The following is a 27,066-nucleotide window of genomic DNA, read 5'->3' on the forward strand; positions in this document are numbered from 1 at the left end:
TTTTCAGGAGCAGCCTGCAAAAATCTTACTTTTTTAAAATCTAAAGTCTCTCATTTTTTTAATGTTGGCAACTAATTCTGAACACTTCAAAGCCATAGTCCAATGTCACTTCATCCATAAAGTTTCCCCTCATCTCCTTATGAGAGTGCTTGACCCTTCTTTAAGTGGTAGCATTTTCATTTACACTGATAAAAAAAACAAGTTTCTGACCTTTAGTATGGGCTGGGGGGAAGGGTGAGAAATAGAATGTCACTTAGAGAGGGGCGATGATGAAGTCAAGAGGAAGACAAAGTTGGTGATTCTAGCAAGGAAACCAAAGAAGGACGAGGGTTCTAGAGGAGAGAATAACAAAGCAGGTGGAGGTCACCCTTGACTAGAAAAGAGGCTATGTCTTCTTACCCAAAAGGAAGGAAGGGAGGAGAAAAGGGGGTGAAGGAAGGCTCATCCCCTGGGAAACAGCACTTTGCTGCGTGCAGATGGTGTCCCGGGCATTGTCCAGGCCGTCTTTCAGGACTGGGGGCATCCGTGAGCCCAGTCGTGAGCCTTCGTGGTGCTTATCTTCTCGTGGGCTGCCCTGTCTTCTCAGGGGGGCCGGGTGTGTGCTGAGGATGAGATGGGAGCTGGTGAGGGCACTGAGGGCCCAGAGGAGCCCAAGGGTAGGAGCCGCCACTGTGGGCAGAGGGCCAGGGAGCTCTCTGGAGCGGATTACCAGCCCTGCAGAGATTCCCGAGCTCAACCTCACAAGCAAGGACCCGTGAACAGGGACCTTCCAAGGTCCGGGAGCCGGGACACCGGAACACTTACCGTGATCCTGTTAATTAGAGCAGAGGAAGGCCAGTGGGGTGAGGGATGAGAAACCTTTAAGTGGTGTGGCGTCAGGGGTCAGCCAGTGGAGCCCAGGATGGGGACAGATGCTCCGGGGCACAGCTCCTCGCAGGAGACCAGAGGAAACGGCTACGACTGAGCCCCGAGACCACGCCCACCTGCTGGTTCGGCCAAGAGCCAGCATCGTGCCCGCGGCCCTGGCTGCCCGAGTGGCGGTCTGCCTGGCCATGGGATAATGTCGGCCTGTACCTCTGAGAAGAAAGTTAGCCCCTGGTAGTCAAATTACACTTTAAGATACAGAATTAATGATGCTAACCAACTCTTCAATTAAAAGGAGAAACAAAATATTCATGTGACTTTAATATTTGTTCCAATTATTAAGGACCTGAAGGAAAATTAACAGCTGCAACTTAACTGAGCAGAATGTAGGCTTTGACACATTCTGCAGCCGTATAACAAGCAAGGGCTTTGTTGAAACTCCCATTTTTCTAAGAGCTGAGCAGTTAGAACCAGGCTGTCACAGAGGAAGCAAAGATTCACAGGGAAGACCATTACAGAGCATCACTAAGTGAATAAAAAAGGATTCACCATATACTAAAACTCAAAAGCACGAAAACTTTTTTTTTTTTTTTCCTGAGCCTACAGGTACTGGATAATCAAATCAGTTCTTTCTTGGGCACCTTATGTAAGAGTATTCAGAAAGTTGCTTAGTTTCGGTGAAATGAGGCGTACCTTCCCAAGTTTCATTTCCAAACTTAAATTTGAACCTGGAATAAAATTCAATTCCTCACTCACCAAGCTATGCATCTGCTGGAAGCAACTTTGCAACCAATTTTCTATTGTACAGCAGAATCAACGCCAGTTCATCCTGATGTTTCTAATCAACATGTCTTATTTTCTTCTCTGTTCCCATAACTTACAATTATTTGTGGTGCTCTCCAAACAAACCCTTCTGTTCTTCTTCTTAGAGCCTCCTTCTGGCTTGCAATTTATATATGTGGAAGTCATTTGAGGCTGGAGATCACTGATCTATTACTAAACAATTCTTCGGGTCCTCAAGAACCCCGAACCATTTAAAAATACCGAGTTCTGTCTCTTGGGCTCTCCTGGTTCACAGACAGTGTTTTAAAGAAAAGTTTAAGTTCTTAATTAGAAGGCCAAACACAGAGCCATATAATTTCTTAATTTGGATTTTGAGAAAACAAATCATTGTCTTGGTGCCACCACTGTTCTCTGCTAAAATAATTTCCACAAATGCTGGAGGACCAAAATATTTGATTCTTGCTCAGAAATCTCATCCAATAATTTGGCATTGGCACTCTCCCCCCGGGCCTTCAGCACGAGGCTCCTTCTTACACGGCCCTGCCAGTCCCCCATTCTTCATCCCTTTGGGGTTGTTTAAAATATACGGGCATATTTTCAGCTTGAAAATATTGAAAACATTTCCAATAAGTTTTTATAATTATTGAGGTTTGAGTTTTGGAGAGCCAACTTCTCAAGTGGGCATCAGACCATGGAACTTCTTGAGAAAGCAGGCAGTCTTCACGCACCTAAAATACTGGGGGGCAGAGTTGGTCTGACACTACAAGTTATGTCCACGGCAAACTCAATCCAGAACCTTCCTACTTGTCTTAATCTCTCCCTTAATCTGAACCATGCAAATTCGTGGGGTAGCAGCCGCCAAACTAAGGAGCCAGGCAATCGCCAGTGCTTAACTTAATCAGTTACGTGGCTGAATCAAAAGACAGCACAAAGACCCAGGAAAACTCTCACAGCACGTGAATTCAGTACAAACGAGGGACCGGGTTGGAACTCTTTTCCTCTGGCTAAGGTGGCCCCAGGTGATGCGAAGTGGTAATGTATTTTCCCAGGACATTTTTTCTCAGTGCTGAGTGGAGAAATGTAATTTTGTGGTCTCTCGAGCCATTCAACACCACTGCTTTTTGGCAAACAGAAAAATGCTTTCCTGCAGCACTCATGTCTCCATCCCCCTGGACTGAGTTTGCACAACAAAGAGAAAAAGCCCCACAAACTCGTGAGATGCTGCATGGTCCGTAGGTTTCCATTCCGTCTTCAGCTTTCCTCCATTGCATCTCCAAAAATGTCAGAGTGTTGTGAAATCCTCCAAACAAAACTGATTTTAATTCTCTGGCGTCAAAAACAAATACACATACAGCAATTGGCGGCAGGGGTCGGGGGTGCAGGGGGCTATTGAGGGAAAGGTTGTGAAATAAATAACTGTTTTCCAGCCTAGGTGGTCGTGACACCCCCAAAACTTAGGGATGATGTCTAGGAACTGCCACTTAAAGATTCACCCACTTGGGAGATGTCAGAATTAGTGAATGGACTCACAACTGGAGGGAGGGGTGTAAGGAGACAAGGAAAGCTGCCTGCTGGGAGCCGTATTAGAAATGACTTTCCAGTAAGATGGCAGCAGATGGGGATGGGGGGTGGGGTTTTAATAAGAGAACATTCTGCAAAGAATAGGGATCGGGGACTGAAAGCTGAGTCTTAAGGGATGCTTACACCCCTTCTCTTCATTCAGGCCACCCAGAGAACTTGGAGAAGCAGCAAGCTTCGTCAGTCATTCCAAAATGTAGACACATTAAGCCATCCCTTCCCCATATCCTTTCTCCTTTATTTTCTTCTGTGTTCAAAGACAGATTGAAGTAATTTATAAAGAGAAGTTTTAAAAAGAAGTGGTTTAATGCATAGAATATAACTTCAGAGAGATCTAATGTGAAACAAAGCCACTTATCAAAGGAGACAAAGACAACACAATTAGCTTTACTTGAGCAACACTTCCTCTGTTTCAACCTCAAAAGGCCTTCTCGGAGTCTGAGTGGTTAGAGCTGAGGGCAGGGCAGGTGCCCACCAGGATACACCCATAAGGCACAGCAGCCATAGTCCATTTTGATTGGTTGAAATCAGTCATGAAATATTTGTATTATTGCTGTTGATGGCTTCCCTGTCTCTTTGAGGACGGCAAGGCTTAAAACAAGACAACAAAATGAAGGACATGAGTTTCAGGAGGTCGATTTGGAAGCTCCATTCCACTACTAACAGTGGGAACTTAAGCTTCAGTTTCCTTTCTTCCCCTTCCCTCTCACCCACAGTGATACAAAACATCTCAGGTAATGTGAACAATATTAACCTCTCGAACTGGGTGCAACAGCATCTCTTGTCCACTAGGTCACTTTGCAAGCAGGTGAAAAGGAAACCAACCAAGAAACATCAACCCAGTGGGGGACATGTCTCCAGGGGCCTTTCCCTTTAAGATAAACTAACTTAAATCAGCATTTAGATCCCTTGGTTGGTCTACATCTTGGCATTCAAGTTGGCAAGGCATTGCTACTCTTATAAAATATACAATGTCACTAATAAGGAGATAATGTAGCTTCCTCTTATGTCTGTTGAGGTATCAGTTCTTAACTAGGCATCCGGTTCCCCTTTATATCATTGTCCCTTCAAGTGTGATAAAGATTGCTCATCAATTATGTACTCTCCCTCCCGGGGGTGGTGGTGGGGTGACTCCTGTGCCTCCGAGCCCAGAGGAAAATGCACTACCTGAGATGAGCCGAGATCTCTGTGTCATCAGGTTAGTTTCTCCCATGGTCTCCAAGAGAACTTTGAAAGTTCAGTTTCACAGCCACTTCGTATTTTATGGTGATGTCCCCATGTGATGTTCATATGTTTGTATTTGTGTACAAAGCCCTTTATTTTTCTAGATATAAAAACTTACAAATGAAGGGTAGCTGTCTTTACATTTTGAAAGACTTTCCTATTAAAGGAGCACTGGATTTAATCTCTCCTGCTCCAGAAAAAAAAAGAAATGGAACCAAAGAGCAGAGTCCACAGGAAGGTAATTCTTTTTAAAAATAAGGAAGAATTTTCCTTAATAGTTTGAGCGACTGAAAAATGGAACTACTTGCTTTAGGCTAGTGGAACCAGTTACTGGCACTGGAAGAAGACATCCCTAACACCGTATTTCAAGAGAATGGAGGCCATTCACGCAGGAAGTAAAAGTGCACCAAGTGTCTAACATGGTCCCTTCCAACGCAAAAGCCAGTGGGAACTCCCAGCTGTGAGGCGTTCGTTTCCCCCATCGGGAGTCAGCCCACTCTCTGGAACACAACAGACTCAGTATCACATCCTCCTTCGTTTGTTCAAGCCTTCCTTTACTCCCTTTAGTTTTATAGTTTATTATTTTCTTTGTAGAAATAATTGGCTTTTTGTTTGGTTTGGTTTCTGCTTTCTGAGATTTAAAAATTATGGTAAAATAAAGGAATAACTTAGACTTCTATATTCCTATAATTTAGAATGAATAAAGGTGAACTTTTTTGGTCATATCTATTTCTTGTCTATTTTTTTGGAAGAAAAAAAGAAGAAAGGAAGGAAGGAAGGAGGGAGGGAAGGAGGGGGGGAAAGGGAAGGGGTGAGTCAAGGATAAATATTAGCTAACATCCCTTAAACCACCAACTCTCAAACCATTCCTCCCCACACTCCCCCAGAGACTGAAATGACCATGTATCGTGTATCATTCTATTTCTCTAAAAAATTTTTTTCTAGGTAGATATGCATCTGTTAAAACACAGATACACACACATACACTTTGTAAGGTTTTGTTTTTTAAATATTCAAGTACATTATGTGTATATATCCCATCAATCTGCATCTTGCTTTTTACACTTTACCTTATGTTTTTAATGACTATTAATGCCGATATGTATCAGATTTATTTATTGTTTCAAATTGTTGTGTGCTATTCCATCACAGGAGAACACCACAGTTTGTTTATCCCTATACTGAGGGATGTTTCGGTCATTTCCTTTTTTCCTGCTGTTACAAACAGTGGTGTAACAGACACCTTTGTGCATAAGATGCTTTTGAAACTACGCGGATTATCCATTGTGTATCCTGAAGCATAAATTCTAGGACACAGGGAAAACACATTGTCCTAAATGCACCAAACTCTCTCCAAGTTGCCTTCATCAATTCACATTTCCAGCAAAAATTTACCGGTTCCCCTACAACCTTGTCAACAGTTGAGAGAACTGACCACTTAATTTTATGTAAACAATGGATAGGAAATGGCCTCTCTTTGTTCTTTTTATTTGCTTTCTCTGAGTTTGAGCATCTTTTTGTTTGTTTGCTTTCTTACTTGTTGACCATTCACATTTCCTTCTTGGACAATTAATTCATTTTTTTTTTTTAATTTTTACTTTCCTTATTGTGTGTTTTGAATAATAATTCCTAGTATAAAACGAATCTCCCAGTCTGTTTTTAAATCTTTTGCCAACAGAAATTTGTAGATTTTTCTGTACAGTTTTAAATTTTGAAGTATTTGAATATGTCTACCTTTTTCTTTATTGTTTGGGCTTTATAAATTCTTCTTTTAGGTTTTCTCTACTCTAAGATCATGTAGACATTGTCCTTTATTTTCTTTAATAATTTTTCACATTTAGGTCTGTAACCCGTGTAGTGTATATGTAAAGAGTACGGTTTGAGGTAGGGATCTAAGTTGCACGTATATTGGTCTTCCCTCATCCCCCTTCCCTTCCCAACCTCATGAGATGTTTCTGAGATAGATTCTGTCACTCCAGAGCTGGCCTGACCTTGTCTTAGCATAATGGTCTCTGAAACACATTTTCTTGTGGCCTAAAGGGTGACAAAGTGATACAGTTCCAGCTGGCTCACAGTGTGGTACTCTTGAGCGTACCAAAATGGACTGAAGCATGGAATTATAGAGAGTAGTCCTGACATGTCACTCAAGTAGTGTGCACAGACTTACTTGCTTGGCTGGCACAGACCCTCCCCTACATGTACCCAGTATAGATATTATGGGCTGAAATGTGTCCCCACCACCACCAAATTCATATGTTGAAGACTTAATCCTTAGTAACTCAGAATATGACTAGAAATGGAGCTTTTAAAAAGGTAATTGAGTTAAGTTTTTCATTAAATTTTAATAAAATTTAAAAGTAAAGGTTAAGGTAAAACTAACTTTCAGGTAATTTTAGGGTGAGCCCTAATCTAACTCGACTGGTGTTCTCACAAGAAGAGGAAATTTGGACACAAAGAGACCATGGCAGGTGTGTGCACAGAGAAAAGACCACATGCGAACACAGCAAAAAGGTGGCTGCTTGCAAGCCAAGATCAGGAGAAACCAAACCTGCCAACACCTTGCTCTTGGACGTCCAGACTCCAGAATTGTGACAAAATACATTTCTGCTGTTTGAGCCACCCAGTCTGTGGTTCTTTGTTTTTGGCAGTCCTGGAAAACCAATACAGTAGGATAATCCCCGGCAAATATGGGTGAAGATCCCTGTAATTAGATACAGATAGATTTAAACTTCTCAGCATGGAGTTTGCATTTAGCAAAGTGAAAAGTATGTGCACAATTCATACCATAAGCTCACCCAAACAAAGAAGCAGGGCCAAAGAAACTCTATGAAGGTCCATATGGAGCCATTAATTTATTAGTCAATAAATCAGTCCTTCTTCAAGCTAGCCCACAGGATCTGACTCATCACAATAGGTTGGATTAATTTTTATTGCTGCTGAAACAAATTTAACACAAACTTAGTGGCTTAGAACAAATCTATTATCTAACAGTTCTGGGGGTCAGAAATCCTAAAATCAAAATAAGCCTTCATTCCTTCTGGAGACTGCAGAAGATAACACATGTCCTGACCTTTTTCAGCTTCTAGAGGCCACCTAGATTCCTTGGCTTGTAGCCCCTTCCTCCATCTTCAATACCTCAGTCCAACTTTTGCTCTGTCCTCACATCTCCTCTTCTGACTTTGACCCTCCTGCCTCTCTCTTATAAGGACTACTGTAATTACACCAGACCCACTTGGCTAATCCAGGATAATCTCTTCCTCTCAAAATCCTTAACTTGGTCACATCTGTAGAGTCTCTTTTGCCATGTGAGGTACCATATTCACAGGTTCCAGCGATTAGGATGTGAACATCTTTGGGGGCCATTATTCTGTCTACCACAGTTGTAAAACAGTTCAGTAAAATAATTTTAAAAGAAAATAATTCTATTATGTTCAAAAGTAGAGGATTTTACAGAAACAGACTCTCAGACATAGTAAACAATCTTACGGTTATCGGGGGGAAGAAGGTAGGAAGGGACAAATTTGGGAGTTCAAGATTTGCAAATATGAACTGCTACTATATATAAAAATGGATACAAAACAAAGTTCTTCTGAATAGCACTATATTCAATATCTTGTAATAACCTTTAATGAATAAAGAATATGAAAACGAATATACGTACATATATGTATGACTGGGACATTGTGCTGCACACCAGAAACTGACACATTGTAACTGACTATACTTCAATTAAAAAAAAATAAAAAAGAATTACAAAAGTAGGGGATTTTAAAAGAATGGGAGTATAGAAAGACTTCCTGCTTCTTAACACAAGCAACAGAGGAGTTTTTAAACTAACTTTTTAAACTATTAGTACCAGACGTCTTTCAAAATCATTTTTAAGTCCTTGTTACACTAAAAAGGTGTTGTTTGGGTTGATTTTTTTGTTTGCTTGGAGCCCTCTGTTGAGCTTTTTCCCACATCCAGTTGGATTCCATCTGTCAACACAGGCCTGTTTCTACTTAGAAGATACTCTTCCATGTGCAGCCTCGAGGCAGAAGTGTCCCAGACTACTGAAAAGCCCGCCCTGCCGCCCGTTTCTCCAGGCGGCTTGTGCAACACTGAGCCAGGTGCCAAGTCCAGAGGGCAAAGCTGTGGGGCTGGAGAGATACAAAGGCTGCTCTGGTGCAACATGGTTCCACTCCTTCAGGCCTCCTGTTATTACTGCCCCTCTCGGGCAGCGACCGGCAGCACCTTCCTGCCACCAAAGCCCTCCAGTGTCACATGGGGGACTTGAGTGTCATCCACTGACAGCGATGGACTGCAGCCTGCCTTGGGTAGGGGGAAGGCCCTCGGGCAGAGTGAGGGGAGCACACGTGCATCTGCCAGAGTGTCAGGGGCAGGCAGCGCTCCACCACGTGCAGCGGACAGAGATGGGGGAGGGCTGATTGCTCCGGAAGGCTGGGGCATTCCCAGGGGGACACATGTTAGAACAGTTCACTCCCCAGGCCATTGACAGTGTGTGTTTTTCAGCAGCTTGTTTTCCAGAATGGCAGCTGCCCTGATCATTCGTGTGTCCCTGTCCTGGATGTGGACTCCGTGCGGGGGAGGTTACCTCATGTGCGCATCTGTGCACGTCTGTCCATCCGTCCATATCTGGGTACTTGCTCTTGTATATGCTAGTGTGTCCCTATGTGTAGGTCCTGCTTTTTACTAAGAAGCAAGAGCTGCCAGAGGTGGAGTCTTCTCACTGCCCGTCCAGCCTCTCCATCTCGCTGGGATGCTTCCGGAGGTGCAGCCATTTGCCAGGCACACCGGCCTTCCCAGGAAGCTGCCCCTGCCACCCTTGGGAAGGAGGAAATGCCAGATGGCCTGAACCCCTTTCCTGTTCCCCTTTTGCCCCTCTGCAGGGGAGATGTCCTGATGTCCCAGGCCTGTGGGAGAAGGCCCTCGCGTCATTCCAAACTCCCCGAGCCCCGAGATGTCTCCCTCCCAGGGCCTCCGCTCACTCTGCAGCCAGGCAGGGTCACCCGGAGGAGCCGTACTTTGGCCTCTGTCCCATGTGGGACTTTGGGTGAATTGTTTTTCTTAGTAGGTAACAGCTACTCCGAAGAAGCAGCTAAGGTACCAGCTCATTACATTCTAGAGTCTCTTTTTCCTTTTTTAAATTAATAAGCCCCGCCCACGTGGTGTGTTTGTTACAATCAATGAAACTAAATTGACACATCATCCTCCAACATCCATAGTTTACATAAGGTTCACTCTTGGTGCTGTACGTTCTATGGGTTTGGACAAATACATAATGACATGTATCCACCATAACATATCAGTGCCCATTGTATACAGAATATTTTCACTGCCCTAAAAGTATTTTGTGCTCTGCTTGTTCGTTTCTCCCTCCCCACTAGCCCCAGCATCTCCTGATCTTTTTACTGTCTCCACAGTTTTTCCCTCTTCCACCAAATCATATAGTTGGAATCGCATGGTACTAGCCTTTTCAGATTGGCTTCTTTCACTTAGTATGATGCATTTAAGATTCCTTCCTGTCTTTCCATGGCTTGATAGCTCATTGATTTTTATTACTGAATAATATTCCATTGTCTGGATGTACCAGTTTGTTTATCCGTTCGCCTACTGAAGGACATCTTGGTTGCTTCCAAGTTTGGGCCATTATGAATAAAGCTACTATAAACATCCATGTGCGGGGGTTTTGTGTAGATATGGCTTCAGCTCCTTTGGGTAAATGCTATGGAACTCAACTGCCTGGACTATATGATAAGAGTATGTTTAGTTTTGTAAACAACTGCCGAAGTGTCCAGACTCTTTTTAAATTTAGCATTTCTGCCTAACTTTATTTTTTACAAAGCTATTTATTAATATGTAGTAGGCGCTTGAAAACCTCATGGGAGGGCACTCTTGATTCTTCCAGAATTCCCCTACTCAAGAATGTGGAAAATTTGTGCAGGCTCCTGGCGTCTTCCCGAATCACATTTCCACTGGGAGCTATGTTTCCTGCACGTCTACGTACACCACAACCTAAGCGCCTCCTTGACTTTTTGCAAAATTTATCGTTTTTACTTGCTGATCATTTTTTACACACAAGAAAATTACTTTCTGTACTATAATTTCAAAAGGCTTACTTTGTAGCATATGTCAAGAAGAGGAGATCAACACAGTGCCCTGGGACGAGGATGATGGTGGCGGGCTAGGCACATTCATGAAGCCAAATGATTCGTTCCCAATATAAGCCTCCCTGCGGAGTCCGTTCATATTGGTGCCTCAGCAAAATGACAAGCTGCAACTTACTATGGGCTTTCTGAATCACACAGGGAAACTGAAAACTCCCAATAGGCCCACAAATTCCACATTTTTTAAAAGGTCTTATGAAACAGACTTATGTTAGTAACCCGGTCTAATCTGAGGAGTGTTACATTAGTCTGCCCTCAGAGTACACAGTAGCATAATGACAGTATAACACGAAGAATGCTGAGAACAAGATAAAAATCATTGATCCATTTATTTTAAGAAATGAATTAAGTCCCAGTTCTGTTGGCTTCTCCACTGAGAGAAGAGGAAGCGGAAATAGGAAGCAGTTACCTACCGGTGTCCTTGGCAGTTATTATAATAGCTCTCCTAAGACGACTTACGATGCTGGAGAGGACATCAATTAAAATAATTTTTGTAAAGCACGATTGAACTGGCATCAGAACAAGGGATCCCTAGGAGGCCAGAAGCCTTGAGAAAGCACAAATCCAGGAAGGAGAACCAAAGTGGAGGTCACAGGCCAGTTCTTGCTGGCCTAACTCAGGTTATAAGGGGTCATGCAGGAGCCAGGGACAGGCAGGGTGAGAAGATGACCGGGACACCCTCACGTAAGCCAAGACCATCGAAGCCAACCCTCTGAAAACTGAACCAGGGTGAAAGGTCCTGTCCCTCAGGGGGGCTGGGGAGGGGACTGTCTGCCTCCACCTTGGCTCTGGGTGGAGCTGGAAAGAATTGTCCCCTGAGAATTTCTGCTAGCAAGCCAAAATTCACACTAGGTGGGAAGCTCCAAAGCCAGCAATGTACTTAAAGTGACACCAGCTTGGGAGTACTCCCAGGCACCCAACAGAAACAAACGCAACTCCTTATTTGAACCTAGGTCTCAAAGAATTATCACAGATAAAGTTCTAAGGAATATGAGCTCAGCCTCAAAACTCACCAAACTCGTGAAGAAATTAGCTGCCATTAATGAAAATCAAAAGAAATCATAAACTGTCGCATCAGATCTGCAAAGATCACAGACACTAAAAATATTAACACAGAATATGAGTTTACATAAAAATACTTACAGCAATAAATGAGGTAATTGAATATTTCATGAAGATATAAGAGACTATCAAAATACACCAGACAGATTTGATAAGGAGCCAAAAAGTACTATTTTTGAAATGAAAAATAGATGTAAATGCAGCACAGAGAAACAGAGGTAAAAAGTATGAAAATTGTTAAGAGACATGGGGTTAAAGTGAGAAGATCTAATACATTACCAGATCAGAGTTTCATGAGCAGATAACAGAAACAGTGGCTAAGAGGCAATGTTTCAAAAGACAATAACCACAAACTTTGTAGAACCAATGAAAGATATCAAGCCTCAGATCCTGAAAACCTGAACACCAAATTAGATAAATAAAAAGAAATCCTCACTTGATACATTGGTAGTGAAACTGAGCAACAGGATTCAGCAAATTATGTCCCATGGACCAAATCCTGTCTGCTATCTAAATAAAGTTTTATTGGAACACAGCCCCTCCATTTGTTTACATATTGTTAATGGCTGCTTTCCTGCTACAATGGCGGAGTTGAGTAGTTGCAATAGAAACTGTATGGACAGCAAAGCTGGAACTATTTATTATATGACCCTTTCCTACAAAAGTTTGCCTTCCTCTGTTGTAGAACATTAAAAGAAAGAGAAGTTATCAACTTACTGTTCAAATTTCTGGAGAATTAGCACAACTAGGATTTTATCTCAGATTTCTTGACCAATGATTCTCAAAGCTGGTCCTAGAGCAAAGACCAGCAACATCACCATCACCTGGGAACTTGTTAAAAATGCAACTTATTGAGCACCACAAGTTGCCTGAAAGATTCCCATGCATGCTAAGTTTGAGAACTACTGCTCTTGACCAATTTACTAGGCCAGAGGTTCCCAAATCTGGATGTACTTTAGAATCACCTGGGAACTTGTGAAAATTATCGCTGCCCGGCTTCAGCCCCAAAGATTTCTACCTAGAAGGTCTAGAATGGAGCCTGGGCATTGGCATTTTTTAAAGCTCCTCAGATGAGTCCAATCTTTATTCAGGTAAGAACCATGCATTACAGATTGCTGCATTCCTTGTTTTATCACTGGTGAAGTAGACACGGGAAAAATCTGAGGAAGTCCCAAAGCTTTGTCCTTGTAGTCTACGGTATTCTTCACTATGCAGACTGAGCAAGAAAAGGGCACTTGGGGTGGGGAGGACCGTTTTGCTGTCTTTCTTCAACCACCCAGATAAGCCAAAGTTAAGTTGTACCCTCCCTTCCTTCCACCCCCCTCATCTCTCTCCTGGAAGTGGAACTATTGAAAAGTGAAATAACCGAATGTCAAGCCATTTGAATGGACGGAGATGGAAGCTTCATGTCCACATTCAATCCAATTACAACAGTCAATTCTGTTGTAAATAATTTTAGGATAATGAAGGTAATGCTCAACTATTTGTACCAGGGAAGAAAGAACTGAGAAGAAGGAACTGAGATTTGATGAGTTAAGAAACCTCAGACCAAAGAGTCTTTTGCAGTGTAGGTATGTGGGATGGTGGGGAGACAGAGCATTTATGCTAAAGTTCTCACAGATGTGGGGGCTGGAATGACATCTTCCTCTCTATTCACCCCCAACGACCTTGACCTCTGCTGAAGGATACAGTTTCTGGTCGTGATGTCTACTGAAGACCTGCCCCACCTGCACCTACCCTCTTTATAGTGTCCCAGCAAGGGTAGCCCTTCCGGCAGGCAAGGCCACAATCTAAGAACTAGGTGATGTCAAATCACCACTATCTTTTTAGCTTTAGGTGAAAGGAGCTTTTTGGATCAACTGCTTCTTTGACAGAGGACAGTGAAATTCAGACAGGAATAAAAGGACTGACATTCCCAAGCCTGGCAAACTTCCACTTGCAGAAAAAGGAATGCGGAGAGTTTAGCAAAAATTTCACCTAGAATTTCAAAATAGCATAATGTTGAACGGAAAACAAGTGGTTTTTATAATAGGAAAGCCCACAAAATGGCCACAGCAATTTGCATCTTCATGGTTTATAGGCAAGAAGTCTTCAAGTTGAGTTGAGGGAGAAGTAAAATCAACAGCTAGGGTTCTTTTAACCACTCACCAAGACACTTATGCACTTAAAAGACTAATGCTAGAAACCACATTCTCATCTACTCTGTTTCCACCTATTCCCTTGGAGCTATATCTGGTGGACATTATTGTAATGCCACTATGAGTATTTGTTTAAAGCTCACCACACATTTATGGGGACCAGATTTGCTTCCCCATGGAAACCTTGGATGAGGCAATTAAGAAAAATGGTTTTCGTGAGTAAGGCTCGGGCAGCAGGGGGAATGAAAGGACTGGGAGAAAACCAGAAGCAGAAGGTAAGCAGACCCCCAGGGCCAGGGGAAGCCATGGCACAGTCTCCACTTGGGGTTTCCACACCAGGAGTCAAACTCAAGTCCAGGAGGCCAGCAAAACTGAGTCTAGAGAGCTGATATGAAATTGAGTCTTTTGGTCTAAGGCAGAGTTCAGGAAAGCTGCAGGAGGTTACATGGGTCATGCAAGGTGACCACTCATGGGGTCAGGGTTGAGAAATGGCCAGTATGGGGAACAAGGTGAAAAGAGAGAGCTTGGTTGTGAGTAAGAAGCCTCCTTGCACAAGGCCTTGTCAGGCAGAAGTGGGGACTGATCCCCAAGGATCATTGCTGCCAGGGGAGGCCAGTTGCCGGGTGACCTGTCCCTGGGAGACTAGGTACTTCTCCTGACAACTCCACCAGGAGTCCGTTTTCTCTGGGGTCCATGGTCAAAGACCTGGAGTTCTCTTAGACTGTTTCTCAAGCACTGGTACATCCTCAAGGTATTTGATAAATACCTGATGGAGAAGAAGACAGGTGCAGACTGGGGGTGGGTCAGACCAAGCAATGGACACCATGGAGATGTGGCCACTTTGGACTGGGAACTCACTTTCAGAAGTTCATTCCCTGGGAATGGAACACTGTCAGGATTCAATGTTCTCACTCTGGCTTGGCATTAGAATGATTAAGGGAAGTTTAAAAAAAAAAACAACATTGCAGTGCCCTGGTCCCATGCCCAGAGATTCTGACTTAATTGGTCTGGGGAGGGTCTGTGGCACTGGTATTTTTGAAACATTCTCTGGGTGATTCCAAGGCTCAGTCAAGACTGGGTTAGAGGAACATGGGACAGGAAATAGATGACCATCTCTGCCCTTGTTACCCATTCTCTCCTTTCTCCTTCTATGGAAACGCCATCCTGTGAATGTCTGGTGTCTGACCATCTCTGAGTTTTTACTCATACCATCTCTTGAACAAATAATAATCATTGGGTTTATTTATCATTTTTCCACTAAATTATAAAATGGAAACTTTAAAAGAAGTCTTTTACTTATTAACAATGACTAATCACTATGTAAAAAGTACTGGTCTCCAAGGGAGAGGCTCAAAGTGACAGGAGATGACAGGAGTGGGGAGGAGAAATGTTCAGAGCCCACTGGTGGATGCCTGCCCTCTCACCTGTTCAGGAGGAGCTGCACCAGTCCCACCCTCACCCACAATGTCACCCCATCTGTCTCCCTGGGGACTGAGCTGTTTGGTAATAAGCCACAGGAAATGGGCACCATCTGAAATGTTTTGGATCCAGAGCAGAACTGGAGTGACAATGTGAGGAATACACACCACTGTGCTGGGCTTGACCTCCTCAATAAGATACTCTTTGGAAGACCTCCAGACTGCAGACCAGCTGGCCTTCCCCAGGCAACAACCCTCCCTTGATAAATTTCCTTTTTCCATGACCACCAAGCCCAGGTGGGAAATGGCCATGAGTTCCCTCCTCCACCAGACATTTCATAACCTTGGCCAAAATATGGCTGCCCATCCACCACAACCTCTCCAGCTACCAAACACATGTCTGTTTTCTGGGGATCTTGGGGTCACTTGAGTTTCCTCTGTTGATCAGGGATACTCAAGTTGATTCCAAAGTCATAACAGGGTAAACTAAGTCAGACAAAGAAAGACAAATACTGTGTAATATCACTTATACGTGGAACCTAAAAAGGCAGAACTCACAGAAACAGAAGTAGGACGGTGGTTACCAGGGCCTGGGTGCTGAGGGAAATGGGGAGATGTGAATCAAAGGATACAAACTTCCAGTTAGAAGATGACGAAGTTCTGGGAATCTAATGTGTAGTACGGAGATTACAGTTAATAATATTGGATTAGATACTTGAAAATTGCTAAGTGAGCAGATCTTAAATGTTCTTACCACAAAAAAGTTACATTAATTATGTGTCACGATGGAGTTGATAGCTAACTATGGTGGTAATCATTTTGTAACATATAAGCGTATCAAATCAATGTTGTACACCTTACACAGTTTTATATATCAATTGTATCTCAATAAACCTAGAAAAACATTTTTTAAATATAGCTATGTATTTAAAATATCAGGAAATGTTCTTGAGAATTCTATTCTGTGTTCAATGTCAGTGAATCTACTTGTTGTAGTTCTATCTCAGTTGACCCTTTATGTTCTGTGTGCATCTTCTGGGTTTTGAGGCAAATGGATATGCATATCCACATTTTTTAATTAGTAGAATTAAGATATATTTAGTAGAATTAAGATATGTTAGGGTTAAAGAAATGGAATTAATTTTTTGTGCTTTGTATGATTTATTTAAATTCTCCCATTCTCAACAGTTGGTGAGATAAGTTATCAGAATTCCTGTTTTGATAGAAAATCTAGGGTCAGGGAAATTAAATAACTCACAGAGCTAGTCAAAGGAAGAGATGCAGTTCAACTAGAGTTAATTTGGTTATTTATACATTAAATGAATTTCCCCTGCTTTGTTCAAAAGTAAGCCAAAATAAATATTTAATTGATTTTTTTCTTTTCTACTGAAGGCTGTATTCAGTTGGTTAATTAGACTATTCTTCCTTTTTTTCTTTACAAAAAAAAGTTTCTTGGAACACAGGCTCTTGAACCTTCCTCTTTACCTCTGTCGTTGGTGGAATAATGGCCCCCCAAAGATGTCCACATCCTAATCCTGAGAACCTGTAAAAAATGTTGTCTGCATGGTAAATGAGACTTTGCAGATGTGATAACTTTAAGGATCTTGACATGGGAAGATCCTCCCAAATAATTTTGGTGGGCCCAATATAATCTCAAGGGTCCCTAAAAGAGGTTGGCAGAAGGATCAGAATGAGAGGATAGAAGCAGGGTGTGAGGGATGCACTTTGAAGATGGAGGAAGGGGCCATGAGCTAAGGAATGTAGATGGTCTATAGCAGCTGGAAAAGGCAAGGAAACAGATTCTCCCCTGGAGCCTCCGGAAGGAAGGCAGCCCTGCCAACACCTTGATTTCAGATTTCTGAGCTCCAGAACTGTAAGGAAATACGTTTGTGTTGTTTTACGCCACTAAGTTTGTCGTAACTTGTTATAGCAGCAATTGGAAACTAGTACACTGCCCTCTCCTCACTGCCTACAGTTCGTGCACTCTATGATCTTTTGTTCTATGAGCTAGCCAGCTCCACATTTCACCCCAGGAAAATGTTACTTTTAGGTGTGTGATCAGCTCATTTTTCCCCTTTATTTTTCCACAGTGTCCTAGATCCTAAAAACAATGGTCTTGTTGTTTGGGGCTGGGACCGTGTACAGGGGACTTGGATGTTTTCTTGGAATTCCTGGCTTTGGGTTGAAGTTGGTGGATCAGGCCAAGTTGTGGGGGGTCCCAACACTGGCGGATACTTAGGGGAGATCTCTCTCCTCTTCTTCCCCTGCTCCAAGACACCACCCACACTGGCTGGCTGAATTGTATTTGAGTGTCTGTGCAAAATTCTGGAATGCATAACCGTTCCAGCCACAGAGGTGGTCAGACTTCCCAGATCCTCTCATCCCTGCCCCCATTCCATACTTTCTTTTGGTTCCTTCAGTCCTTCCTCCATTCAATCAAATGACACTAATTAGCCACCTCCCAGTGCCAGATGCTGTGGTAGGTACGGGGATGAATCACTGAACAGACACAGCCTCTGTCTCTGTGTGGCAGGGTGATGGACAGGAAGAGTGAGGTCAGCGTGTGCTAGCAGAGATGTGTGGTCACTGAGGACGGCGATCCACTCTGCTGGGAGCTGGCCAGCTGGTCTCAGGCACAGCCTCAGGGAGGATGGAACCTTGAGCCAGATCTTGAGGAGGATCAATAGGGGTCAAGAAGCAGGCAGGGAAGGAGGGCAGTGCTGGACGCAGAAAGTGCAGCAGCTCTAGAGGCTGGTCATCATGGACTGGCTTAGCCCAGCTCAGCTGTGCGCACAGTTTGGTGTGGCCACAAAGAAGAGTAAAAGGGAAGTGGAAAAGAAAAAAGCAGAGAGGGGGGCCCTGCCCCCTGGAGACTAATAAGGATGTCAAGGGCAGCATTTGTAACACTGAAGCCTGTTTTCCTGCACATTTGAATTGCACAACCATGACGCACTGGTTGGATGGTGGAGGACTCTGGGAGCATCTCATCATTAGATGATGTATATTTGTTGGCTGATTGAACTAATTTAAGTGTTGTGTGTGAGATTGTTTTAGGGCTGCTGTACAGTTAAAGAAGATGCGGCAGCATAATGGTTAGACCGTGGGCTTTGGCATCGCATAAAGATGGGCTATGCCTTTCTAGCTGGGTGACTTGGGGCCAGCTAAATAACCCCCGGAGCCTGAATTTTCCCCAGTGAGATTCAAAGGTCAGAGAGAAGATTAAATTAAATAATGCATGTAAAGTGCTCAGCCCACTACCTAGAACACAGTCAATGCTCATAAGTCATGGTTGCTTATTGCCATGTCCCTTTATGCCAATTTAACAACGTGTCACTCTCTTTTCCTACCAGAGGAAGATAAGAGAAAGCTGTCAACGGCTTCAAGAAGGGATTTTAATAAGAAGCTGTGAGGAGAATGAAAAAAGAGCCAAGGGGTATAAATCTCTATGTTATAAGAAGATTCAGGTTGAAAGCGGATGAGATTAACTGAACTGTTAGGAGATTCTTAACCAATTAGGGCAAAATGTCAAGATTCTAGAATGGCAGAGCTTTCTCTAGCTCCCGTCGGGGAAACCAAGAGCACAGGGACAGGAATTTGGAGGAGAGACGGAGTTAAGACATTTTCCGAAAGAATCCAAACTAAGGAAAGTGAGGAGAGAAGAGGAGGAAAGATTCTTTGTCAGCCCTTTGGTGTGACCATCATGTTGGGTCATGCGTGGAATCTGGAATCTTAAGTTCTTTGAGGGCAGCGCCTGGTCTTGGGTGTCTGTACCCACAGCGCGTCTGCCACGTGGTGGAGAACCAATAAATGTCGAGTGGGTGCAGGACACATTACTAGGTATTTCTTCTTAACCAGCTTCTCTTCCAATTCAGCACAGGTAAGCTTGTCCCCAGTTTGAAACCCATCATTCAAATTCCTCAAATCACTCAGAAACTTTTGTTTTCGCTCATGTTCCTGCCATCACCTGGTGAGTAATGCCAAAATCACACGTGGCCCATACTTGGAAGAGTTTTATAAACTGAATTCAGCATTGTCACTTGTGTCCCTTAGAACAGAGACTGATGATGAAAGGGTGCCTATAGTATTTCTTTAACGAAAGATGGATGATTCATATACCTCATTATTTTTGCAAGTCTTAGCTTTATACTTCGTGAAACCGCAAAAGTCTGGTTTTAGAGACGTGATTTTACTGCCTGTCATGGACAAAAATGTGACTGCCCAAATATGAGAGAACCGAACGGAGGACGTGAGCGTCTGTTTGTACTTACTGGGTCTGGACGCTCGTTATCCGATCCTTTGTACCAACCATAACAAAGTTTTTCTTGAAATTGTGCTAGTCAGTTTCTTTTTTTCCTGATTTAACAGAATTTTTCTTGCAAGCTAGACATTGACTTTTTAATATTTTTAACAAATAGGTTAAAAACTCACTGAAATACTTCCTCTGAAGGATTTTTTAAATCAGTTAAAAACATTGTCCATTTTTTCATATACAGATACGAGTTTTTACAGCTAACACCTCATTTTCAACACCAGTAATGCGTAGCATGATTTACTCTTGAGAATCAGATCGGTCACGTCCTTACTCAAAGTTAAAATGTGAACTTTACCTTCACAGATTATGTTGATCTATTACTTTAAAAATATCTGCCAGCTAGCAAACCACTGACAGCCATACATCTCAGAAACTATGAATTTGCAAGCCTAGTCTTACGGTAAAAGTACTGAATGTCCCATCTGTAAGTTGGAAACCCTTTGAAGTGTTTTACAAAAGAGAAGCAGTAAACCTCTGTGTGATACAAACCATGTTCACAACTGCTTTCCCTTCCACTACAAGATATTCTAAAGAGTCTTACATATTTTAAAGTTTTTTTGTGTTTAGTACTATGCTGTGTTTTGAAAATTATCCCCATTAATGTCATCCACTAAAACTCTGTACCCCCCGGCAATGACCTTCCTAATGATAGGTTGCCTATAAAGGGAGCAGTAAATGAAAATCACCCTTGGATCTATCTCTGTAAAGTTACCCTGGGCTTCCTTTTATATTCTGGTCAGATTGGTTGCCACATCAAGGGTTATTCTAATATAATTTTCTTATAAAACATTGTTCTTATTACAGAAGTCATTTGGCATTAAAAATATCTTCTCCAGTCTATCTTTCTTTTAGAGGTTCACAAAGAAAGTAGTCCTGGATATATTCCATTACTGAATAGAATTAGCAAATTCCATAGGCTGAGAACGTCAGAAACATCTGTACTTCAATCCAGCTGTGTAGTAAACCACCCACACTGCCTAATTTCTCCTAGTACTTGTTTCTTCAAACCTTCAGTGATGTTTTCAAGGCATCTTCCAGCAGTATTTGCTGACCAAGGAATGCATTTTAGTTTAGTCACCAATTTGTGTTCTATGCATTATTCTCGAGCTGTTGTCACCATAATAAATGTTTCCTTCATAGTAGCCTTTCCCCCATTTACTATTAAATAAGAAACTTACTATTAAATACAAAACTTAAACAAGCTCTTAAGGGGCTTCTAAACATTTATCATCAAATTTATTATGATTTTTGTAACGCACTGGATTGAGTAGTAAATGGCTCTGAACATTTTTAAAAGTAGAAATGTACCTTCATATTCTGGATAGTAAGTTTTTAAATGTTTGCAAATCGTGTTGGCTTCATATCAGCTTTAGTGATAACCCAAGCTGCAATATGCATTTACTTGAGTTGCACTGTTACTGGTAGACGATATAAATTCATATTTCAAGAAGCTTTTGTTGTTGTTGTTCATGTCAGTTTTTTGTGTGTGTATATGTGATTTGTTGCCAGAACTGATAAGATTATCATTGTTTTGCCTCATGATGCGGCCAAGAAAGAGCTTGCATCAGAAGAAGGGTTGGCCCTGACATCTTTCTAATCGTTCAGTCACTGTTTTCATTACTAGTATTGCCTGTAACCTTCTCTACAGGTTCATTTAAAGCCCACTTGCCAGCTTTGGGGGTGTTCGCTTTGTTGAAACAAGATAGTAGAAACCATAAACCCACTTAGCTAAGCTCACATAATTTGCAATTTGTCGTATCACCCTGAACTCAAGAGGATGAATGCATCCCCCAAGTGGAGAACATTACATGAGTGAGAAACAAACTTTCATTGTATCAAACCACCAATATTTGGGGTGCCTGTTACAGCAGCCAGTGTTAGCTGAATGAATACACTTCCTTTGTGTGAGACATTTTGACAGATGTTGTAAGGGCCACAAAAAATAAACATCCCTGACTCCAAGACTGTAACTAAGACATGCATGCAAGTAACTGTATTATTCTGAATTAGTCCAGAACACAGGCACCGTGAGAGAGACCCAAATTAAGCACAATGGGAGCTCAAGCAAAGAGAACAACCTTTCCAGTTAGTGTGGCCAGAAAATATTCCGCGGAGGAGATCACACTTGTGCTGGACTTCGGAGGAGAGTTAAGACTTCAGTCGGTAGAGCTAAGAAGGAGCCTTCTCTAAGAGGAGAGTTGTGAGCCTCCTGGTGGAACTGGGACTATCAGTGTCAAGCTAAGGTGTTTGAACTTGATCCTGCAGACGATGAAGAGCCAAAGAGAAATTTTGAGTCGGGGAAGGCGCGGTCTTATTGATGCGTTAGGTAGATGATTCTGGTCACAGTGAAGAAGGTCTAGACAAAGCGCAGGAAAACCTGTTATGCGACAGATTAAGAAACAGCCCCAGCAGTGAGCCTGGGGTCACCACTCTGACGCTCAGGCTCGGGGGGTCACAGACTTGCATGTGAATCCTGGCTCTCCCACTTGTCAACTCTACTGACATTGAGGAAGTTACTTCATCAACTAAGTCTCAGTTTCCCCATTTCAAAAAAGGGTTAATAACAGAAGGAGCTTCATATGATGTAAATGAAGGATGAGATAATGCATATAAAGCATGCAGCTCAGTGCCCGGCAAGTAATCAACGTTAACAGTCACGATTATTGTATCCCCAATGCGAGATATTAAGGACCCGATTTGGGTTTGTTGCAGTGACGAGAAAGAAGGGCTGAATTCAAGATACAGGCAAGAAAGGCAGATAAATCCACAATGACTCAAAAATTTGGTTTCAGTTACATGAGAGAATGTTCTACCACTGAAAGGACTGATTGGTTTCATGCAGTAAAAAGGAAAAAAAATGCATCTGTAGATAAGCCAAGTTTGAGGTGTGAAGGGAAAACCAGAGACTTCTGTAGACAAAGATGAAGAAGGCAGTACTTTAAAAAGGAGGAAAAAAATTTAATGGAATAAATTGTTGGGGGAAGATTTCAAATGAGAAAGAGCAGATGTGACTGATCAGTTAGGGTCTTATCTGTAGAGAGATGAACACATACACCCCTCTCCCTTCCTCTGAGATAAGAGCGAATAAGAAGGAAAAAGAGAATGAAAACTCTAGAAAAGCTATCATGTATGGAAAAGAAAAGTTGACGTTGCTGATGGTACGTGGCCTTGGCTTCTTCTGAAAATCCAGTGGTGTGTCACCTGCTTGGGGTGCAGGTGGGGACAGAGGTGGGAGCACAGGATGCAATTGCCACTTAACACCCCCCATTTCCAAATCCTGTTCACTGAAGACCCAGGCATGGAAGACCCTGGGCTCAGTGCTCTGCAGAGAGTTTTTTTTTTTTTTTTTTAAAGGACATTGTTTTCATGGAGATTGTTGAGTGACAAATTTCCCTGGTTCTGCCGGAGACTTACAAGTTTAGCTGGAGGCTGACATGAACAAACACACTCTCACCATCTTAGAAGAACTGAATTTTTAAGTTAAAGGTGCAAATTGACTTCCTTTGCTCTAATGTTGGGCAGAATCAATGCCAAGGGCATGGCACATCAAAGTGTTTGCCAACTGGGGCCATGCTGTAATTGGCTCTCAACCATCCCAGGGGAGCCCCTGGGGGACTGGAAGCTGGTTAGTGCAGTTGGTACTAAAAAACATGGAAGGCTGGCATGGACACCCATAGAGAAAGCCCCGCCTTCCTACACCAGCACACCCTCAGGCCAGGGTCTTTACTGACTTCTCATCTTCCAGACTACCCAGATGCTCCCTTTAACCTGGTTTCATCTTTGGATAACGTGACTGAGGAGAGAAGGAAATGCCCAGTGGGATGGATACCCCTACAGATGGCCCTGCCCGGATGCTGGAGCCGAGTTTCAGCTGAAGTTGAGCTCGAGCAAGCCAACTTGGAAGCTCGTAAGTTTGAAGATCTCCAGCCGGGAGAAGTACCCACCAGAAGGTACTGGTCACATGAGAACCTTGCTAATGAAGTGAAACCTTGTTTATTTTTCCACAGTGGAGGTAATTGCATGTGACATTTCTCTGAATCATTTATTTATATTTTTCCTCCTTTTTTCAGCATAAGAAACTAAACAGATGGAGAAAACTCACTTAAAGGGTTTTCTTATTACTCCTGGCAGTCTTTGGCTCCAGACAACTGCTTAGCCTCTTTCCTTGGCTAGAATTAATGCCTGGAAGTGTTTACACTGCCTTCAGATTCAGGGAGGGTGAGCAGGGACCACATTTCCCCCATTTGTCCCCTTCATCAAAGCCTTCTTCCCAGCTCCAATACAAAGATGTTTTATTGAGGCTCTGGACCCCACTCAGAAGCTTTTCTGTTTAATTTGGTTCTTCTTGTTGACATTAGGAGTGCATTTAAGCATGCCTCCATTCCCATATTCTAGCCGGAATGCGGAACTCCTTGTTAGAAGGTTGGACATGGATGAAAATGTCCATGACGGTGAACACAGCTGGGAGCATGGGCCACTGAGGGAAGGACTGATAGGAGGTGGAGTAGGTCCAAAGAGGGCGAGGTCCCTGCCCACTCCTCAGAGGACACACCAGAGGGTATGGCACGTTGTACCAGCTGCTTTGTAGGTAGGAGCTCCAGAAGATGGGCCTAGGGGATAAGGGGCCTGTTGCTACTCCCTCAGAGGATCAGCTTCCTCAAAGCTTAATACAGATTGAACCCCCAGAATCCATAACCCCTGAATATTTGTTCTCCGCTGTTCAGAGAAGAGTTTACAGCCAGAAAACAGAGTTAAGAAGGGTCACAAAAGAAGAGGAAAAGGGATATAAGTGAGGCAGGGAGACTGTGAAAGCTCCAGATGTGGGCTGAAGTTTGGGTGGGACCTGGATCTATAATGGGGCACAAGTGGGCACACCTCACCCAGCTCCCCATCCCAAGACTTGTATTCTATCTGCAAAACTGGGGCTCCCATTCCATTTCCCCACCATCTTCTATCCCCACTGAGAAGGAAAGTAGTACCCCAGCAGCAAATGATTCCCTGGGCCACCCCTTCGGTCACCTCTGATATTTGGCTAGAATTCCCTGATCACACCCCACACCCCAGCCTGAGTACAGTGCCCATCCTTCCGTGTTCCTGAGTATTCAATATTTAATTTACACTGTAGTGAAATGTACTTGCTCATGTGTCTCTCGTGTGTCTCCCTCCCTCATTAGACTGTACACTCTTTGAAGTCAGGGACTGTCTCTTGCTGGTGGATTTTTCCAGGAATTAGCACAATGCCAACTCATAGTTCAATAACTGTTCAAAGGAATATGTGAATGAACAAACAAACATAAAATTTAAAAACTGAACTTCCTCACTTCCACTCATCCAATCTCAGTTTGAGATAATACCCAACAAACATGGATTGGATGCCAGCTGGGCATCAACCACTATGCTGAATACGATTCATTATAAGAAAGAAGAGGTGGGACTTCCAAGTCACATGTAGGCATAGGAAACGACAGGCCGGAGAGCAGTGGTTGCTGTGTCTTGTCCTGCCCTCTCTGATCTGGGATGCTGCATGTCTGGCTGGAATATGGACGTGGTCCCTTCAGCTTGGAGCCCCCAATTGCCTCTCACTCCATTCTCATCTTTGTAGTTGCTTCTCTTGTGCTGTTTAAAGCCCTCTCTCCTCCCATGGTTCCCAGTGAGTCAGAACCATCATAGAACTTTGTATGGTATTTTTGTCTCAACGACTGAGGGTGTCCTACTGATATTTATTTGGTAGAAGCCATGAATGGTTGACATCCTGCAATGCATGGACACGCCCCTGTAATAAAGAATTCTCTCTCATCCTCCCTGATTTTCAAGTGTTCCCCCAGAGCTTTGTGTAGCTAAAAACTCTGTTCTGTTTTAAATACAAACGCAAAGTATTTCTTGAAAGGTTTAAAATACACTGAAGTTTCCAGGAATGAGACTCCCATGTAAATCAAAGGAAGACTGTATTTAGTTTACCAAGAGTGAATCACCATTTGGGACGCCATGTCACCAACAGCAATGCCTATGGTATCTGAGTCTCAGCACAGCTCACCTGTGAAAGGCTGCTTTCATATCTCCTGCTTTCACAGAGAGGTTGCACTGAGCCCCAAGTATCCAGCATTATATGTTCTATCTTATTCCTACCTGAGCATTTACCTATGGAAGCACATACTATTTTGTTATCAAATTACTTCCTATTTATTTTTAAGTCGGACAATTATGTTGACCTTTTAAATATAATGCAGTTAGGAAGATTGTATGATTCATTTCTGTTAAGGGTCGAACTGTGTCTCCATCCCTCCATCCAAATTTAATGTTAAAGTCCTAAGCTCCATACCTCAGAATGTGATCTTATTTGGAACTAGGGTCTTTAGAGAAATAATCAAGTTAATATTAGGTCATTAGGATGGACTCTAATCCAAAATGACTGATGTGCTTATTGAAAGGGGGAAATTTGGACATGGAGACACACACAGAGGAAAGACAATATAAAGAGACACAGGAAGAAGAGAGCCCTCCTCAAGCTAAGTTATGAGGCAAGAAACACATTTTTCTTTACAGCCTTCAGAAGAAACCAACCCTGCCAACACCTTGATTTTTGACTTCTAGCCTCCAGAACTGTGAGACAATGAATTTCTGGTTTTGAAGCCACCCAGTCTATGGTACTTTGTCATGGTGGCCCTAGAAAACTCATTCAATTACATTCCAGAAGAGTACAGGGGGCGTGAGATTTGTTACAAAAAGAAGGCAATGGGTATGATGGGGTTGGGAATAACTGCTTGGTTCAGACTCTCAAAGAGAGCTGCTAACTATGGCCCCAAACAGCAATAATACAAAAATTGAGTTTGGTTTGGCAAAGGAAACACCATAATGGGTAATTTCAGTGTCAGAAACAATCAAAGTATTAAATATCCAGCAAAAGAAAAGTAACCCTCTAACTATGGAGATTTCCTGTACTTGAGAGGAATTGACCACAAAGCAATTAAAGTTAAAAAAGAAAGAAAACCTTCTATTTCATACTTGGAGAATCTCTTGAAACTATTCTTGCTTTAGACAAATAGCCCCACTTACATTTGTATGGCTTTTCACAGTTTTTGAAGCACTTCGTGTACTTGATTCCATTTAATAGTCCCAAGAGATAAACAGGGCAGGAAAAAAAAATCCTTATTTTTTAATGGGAAGTCTGTGACTGTTGGCGTGATTTGCCCAAGATCAGATAAACATTAGATTTGTTTATTGATTAAAATTATTTTGGTTGAAAAAATACTCACAAATTTGAGTGACTTAGACATAAAATAATTTGATGGAAACAATGCCCCCATTCAAAGAATCCATGAGCAACCGGCCGTGGGAAGACCAGAGCCACAGCTCCCCAGGGCCTTCCCCTGCAGGGGATTGAGATTCTGGTCCATGAGGTCACCATGAAGATGACTCCAGAGCCAACCTCCAAGATTGAATCTCTGATCAAATTTCAAATTCCCTAGAAGAGAGGATCTAATTGGCTGGTCAGGTGCCTAGTCCTGTGGCAAACAATTGTG

General features: G+C 42.7%; 1 long non-coding RNA gene across 5 annotated transcripts in view; it reads right to left on the minus strand.

The window, feature by feature from the left end:
* The window catches only part of LOC116661005, a 132,130-nt gene that overhangs the window by 1,114 nt on the left and 103,950 nt on the right, over positions 1-27,066 (minus strand). For 3 of the 5 annotated variants that reach the window (XR_004316766.1, XR_004316814.1, XR_004316787.1), the window contains exons 3-4: positions 6,998-7,150; positions 3,229-3,816 (exon numbers count right to left, since the gene is read on the minus strand). This is a non-coding gene — a long non-coding RNA (uncharacterized LOC116661005). Of the gene's footprint in view, positions 1-3,228; positions 3,817-6,997; positions 7,151-27,066 lie in introns of those variants that run through there. The other 2 variants (XR_004316771.1, XR_004316783.1) reach the window with 2 other exon arrangements.

Source organism: Camelus ferus, chromosome 1, assembly GCF_009834535.1.
Source record: "Camelus ferus isolate YT-003-E chromosome 1, BCGSAC_Cfer_1.0, whole genome shotgun sequence".
NCBI lineage: Eukaryota > Metazoa > Chordata > Mammalia > Artiodactyla > Camelidae > Camelus > Camelus ferus.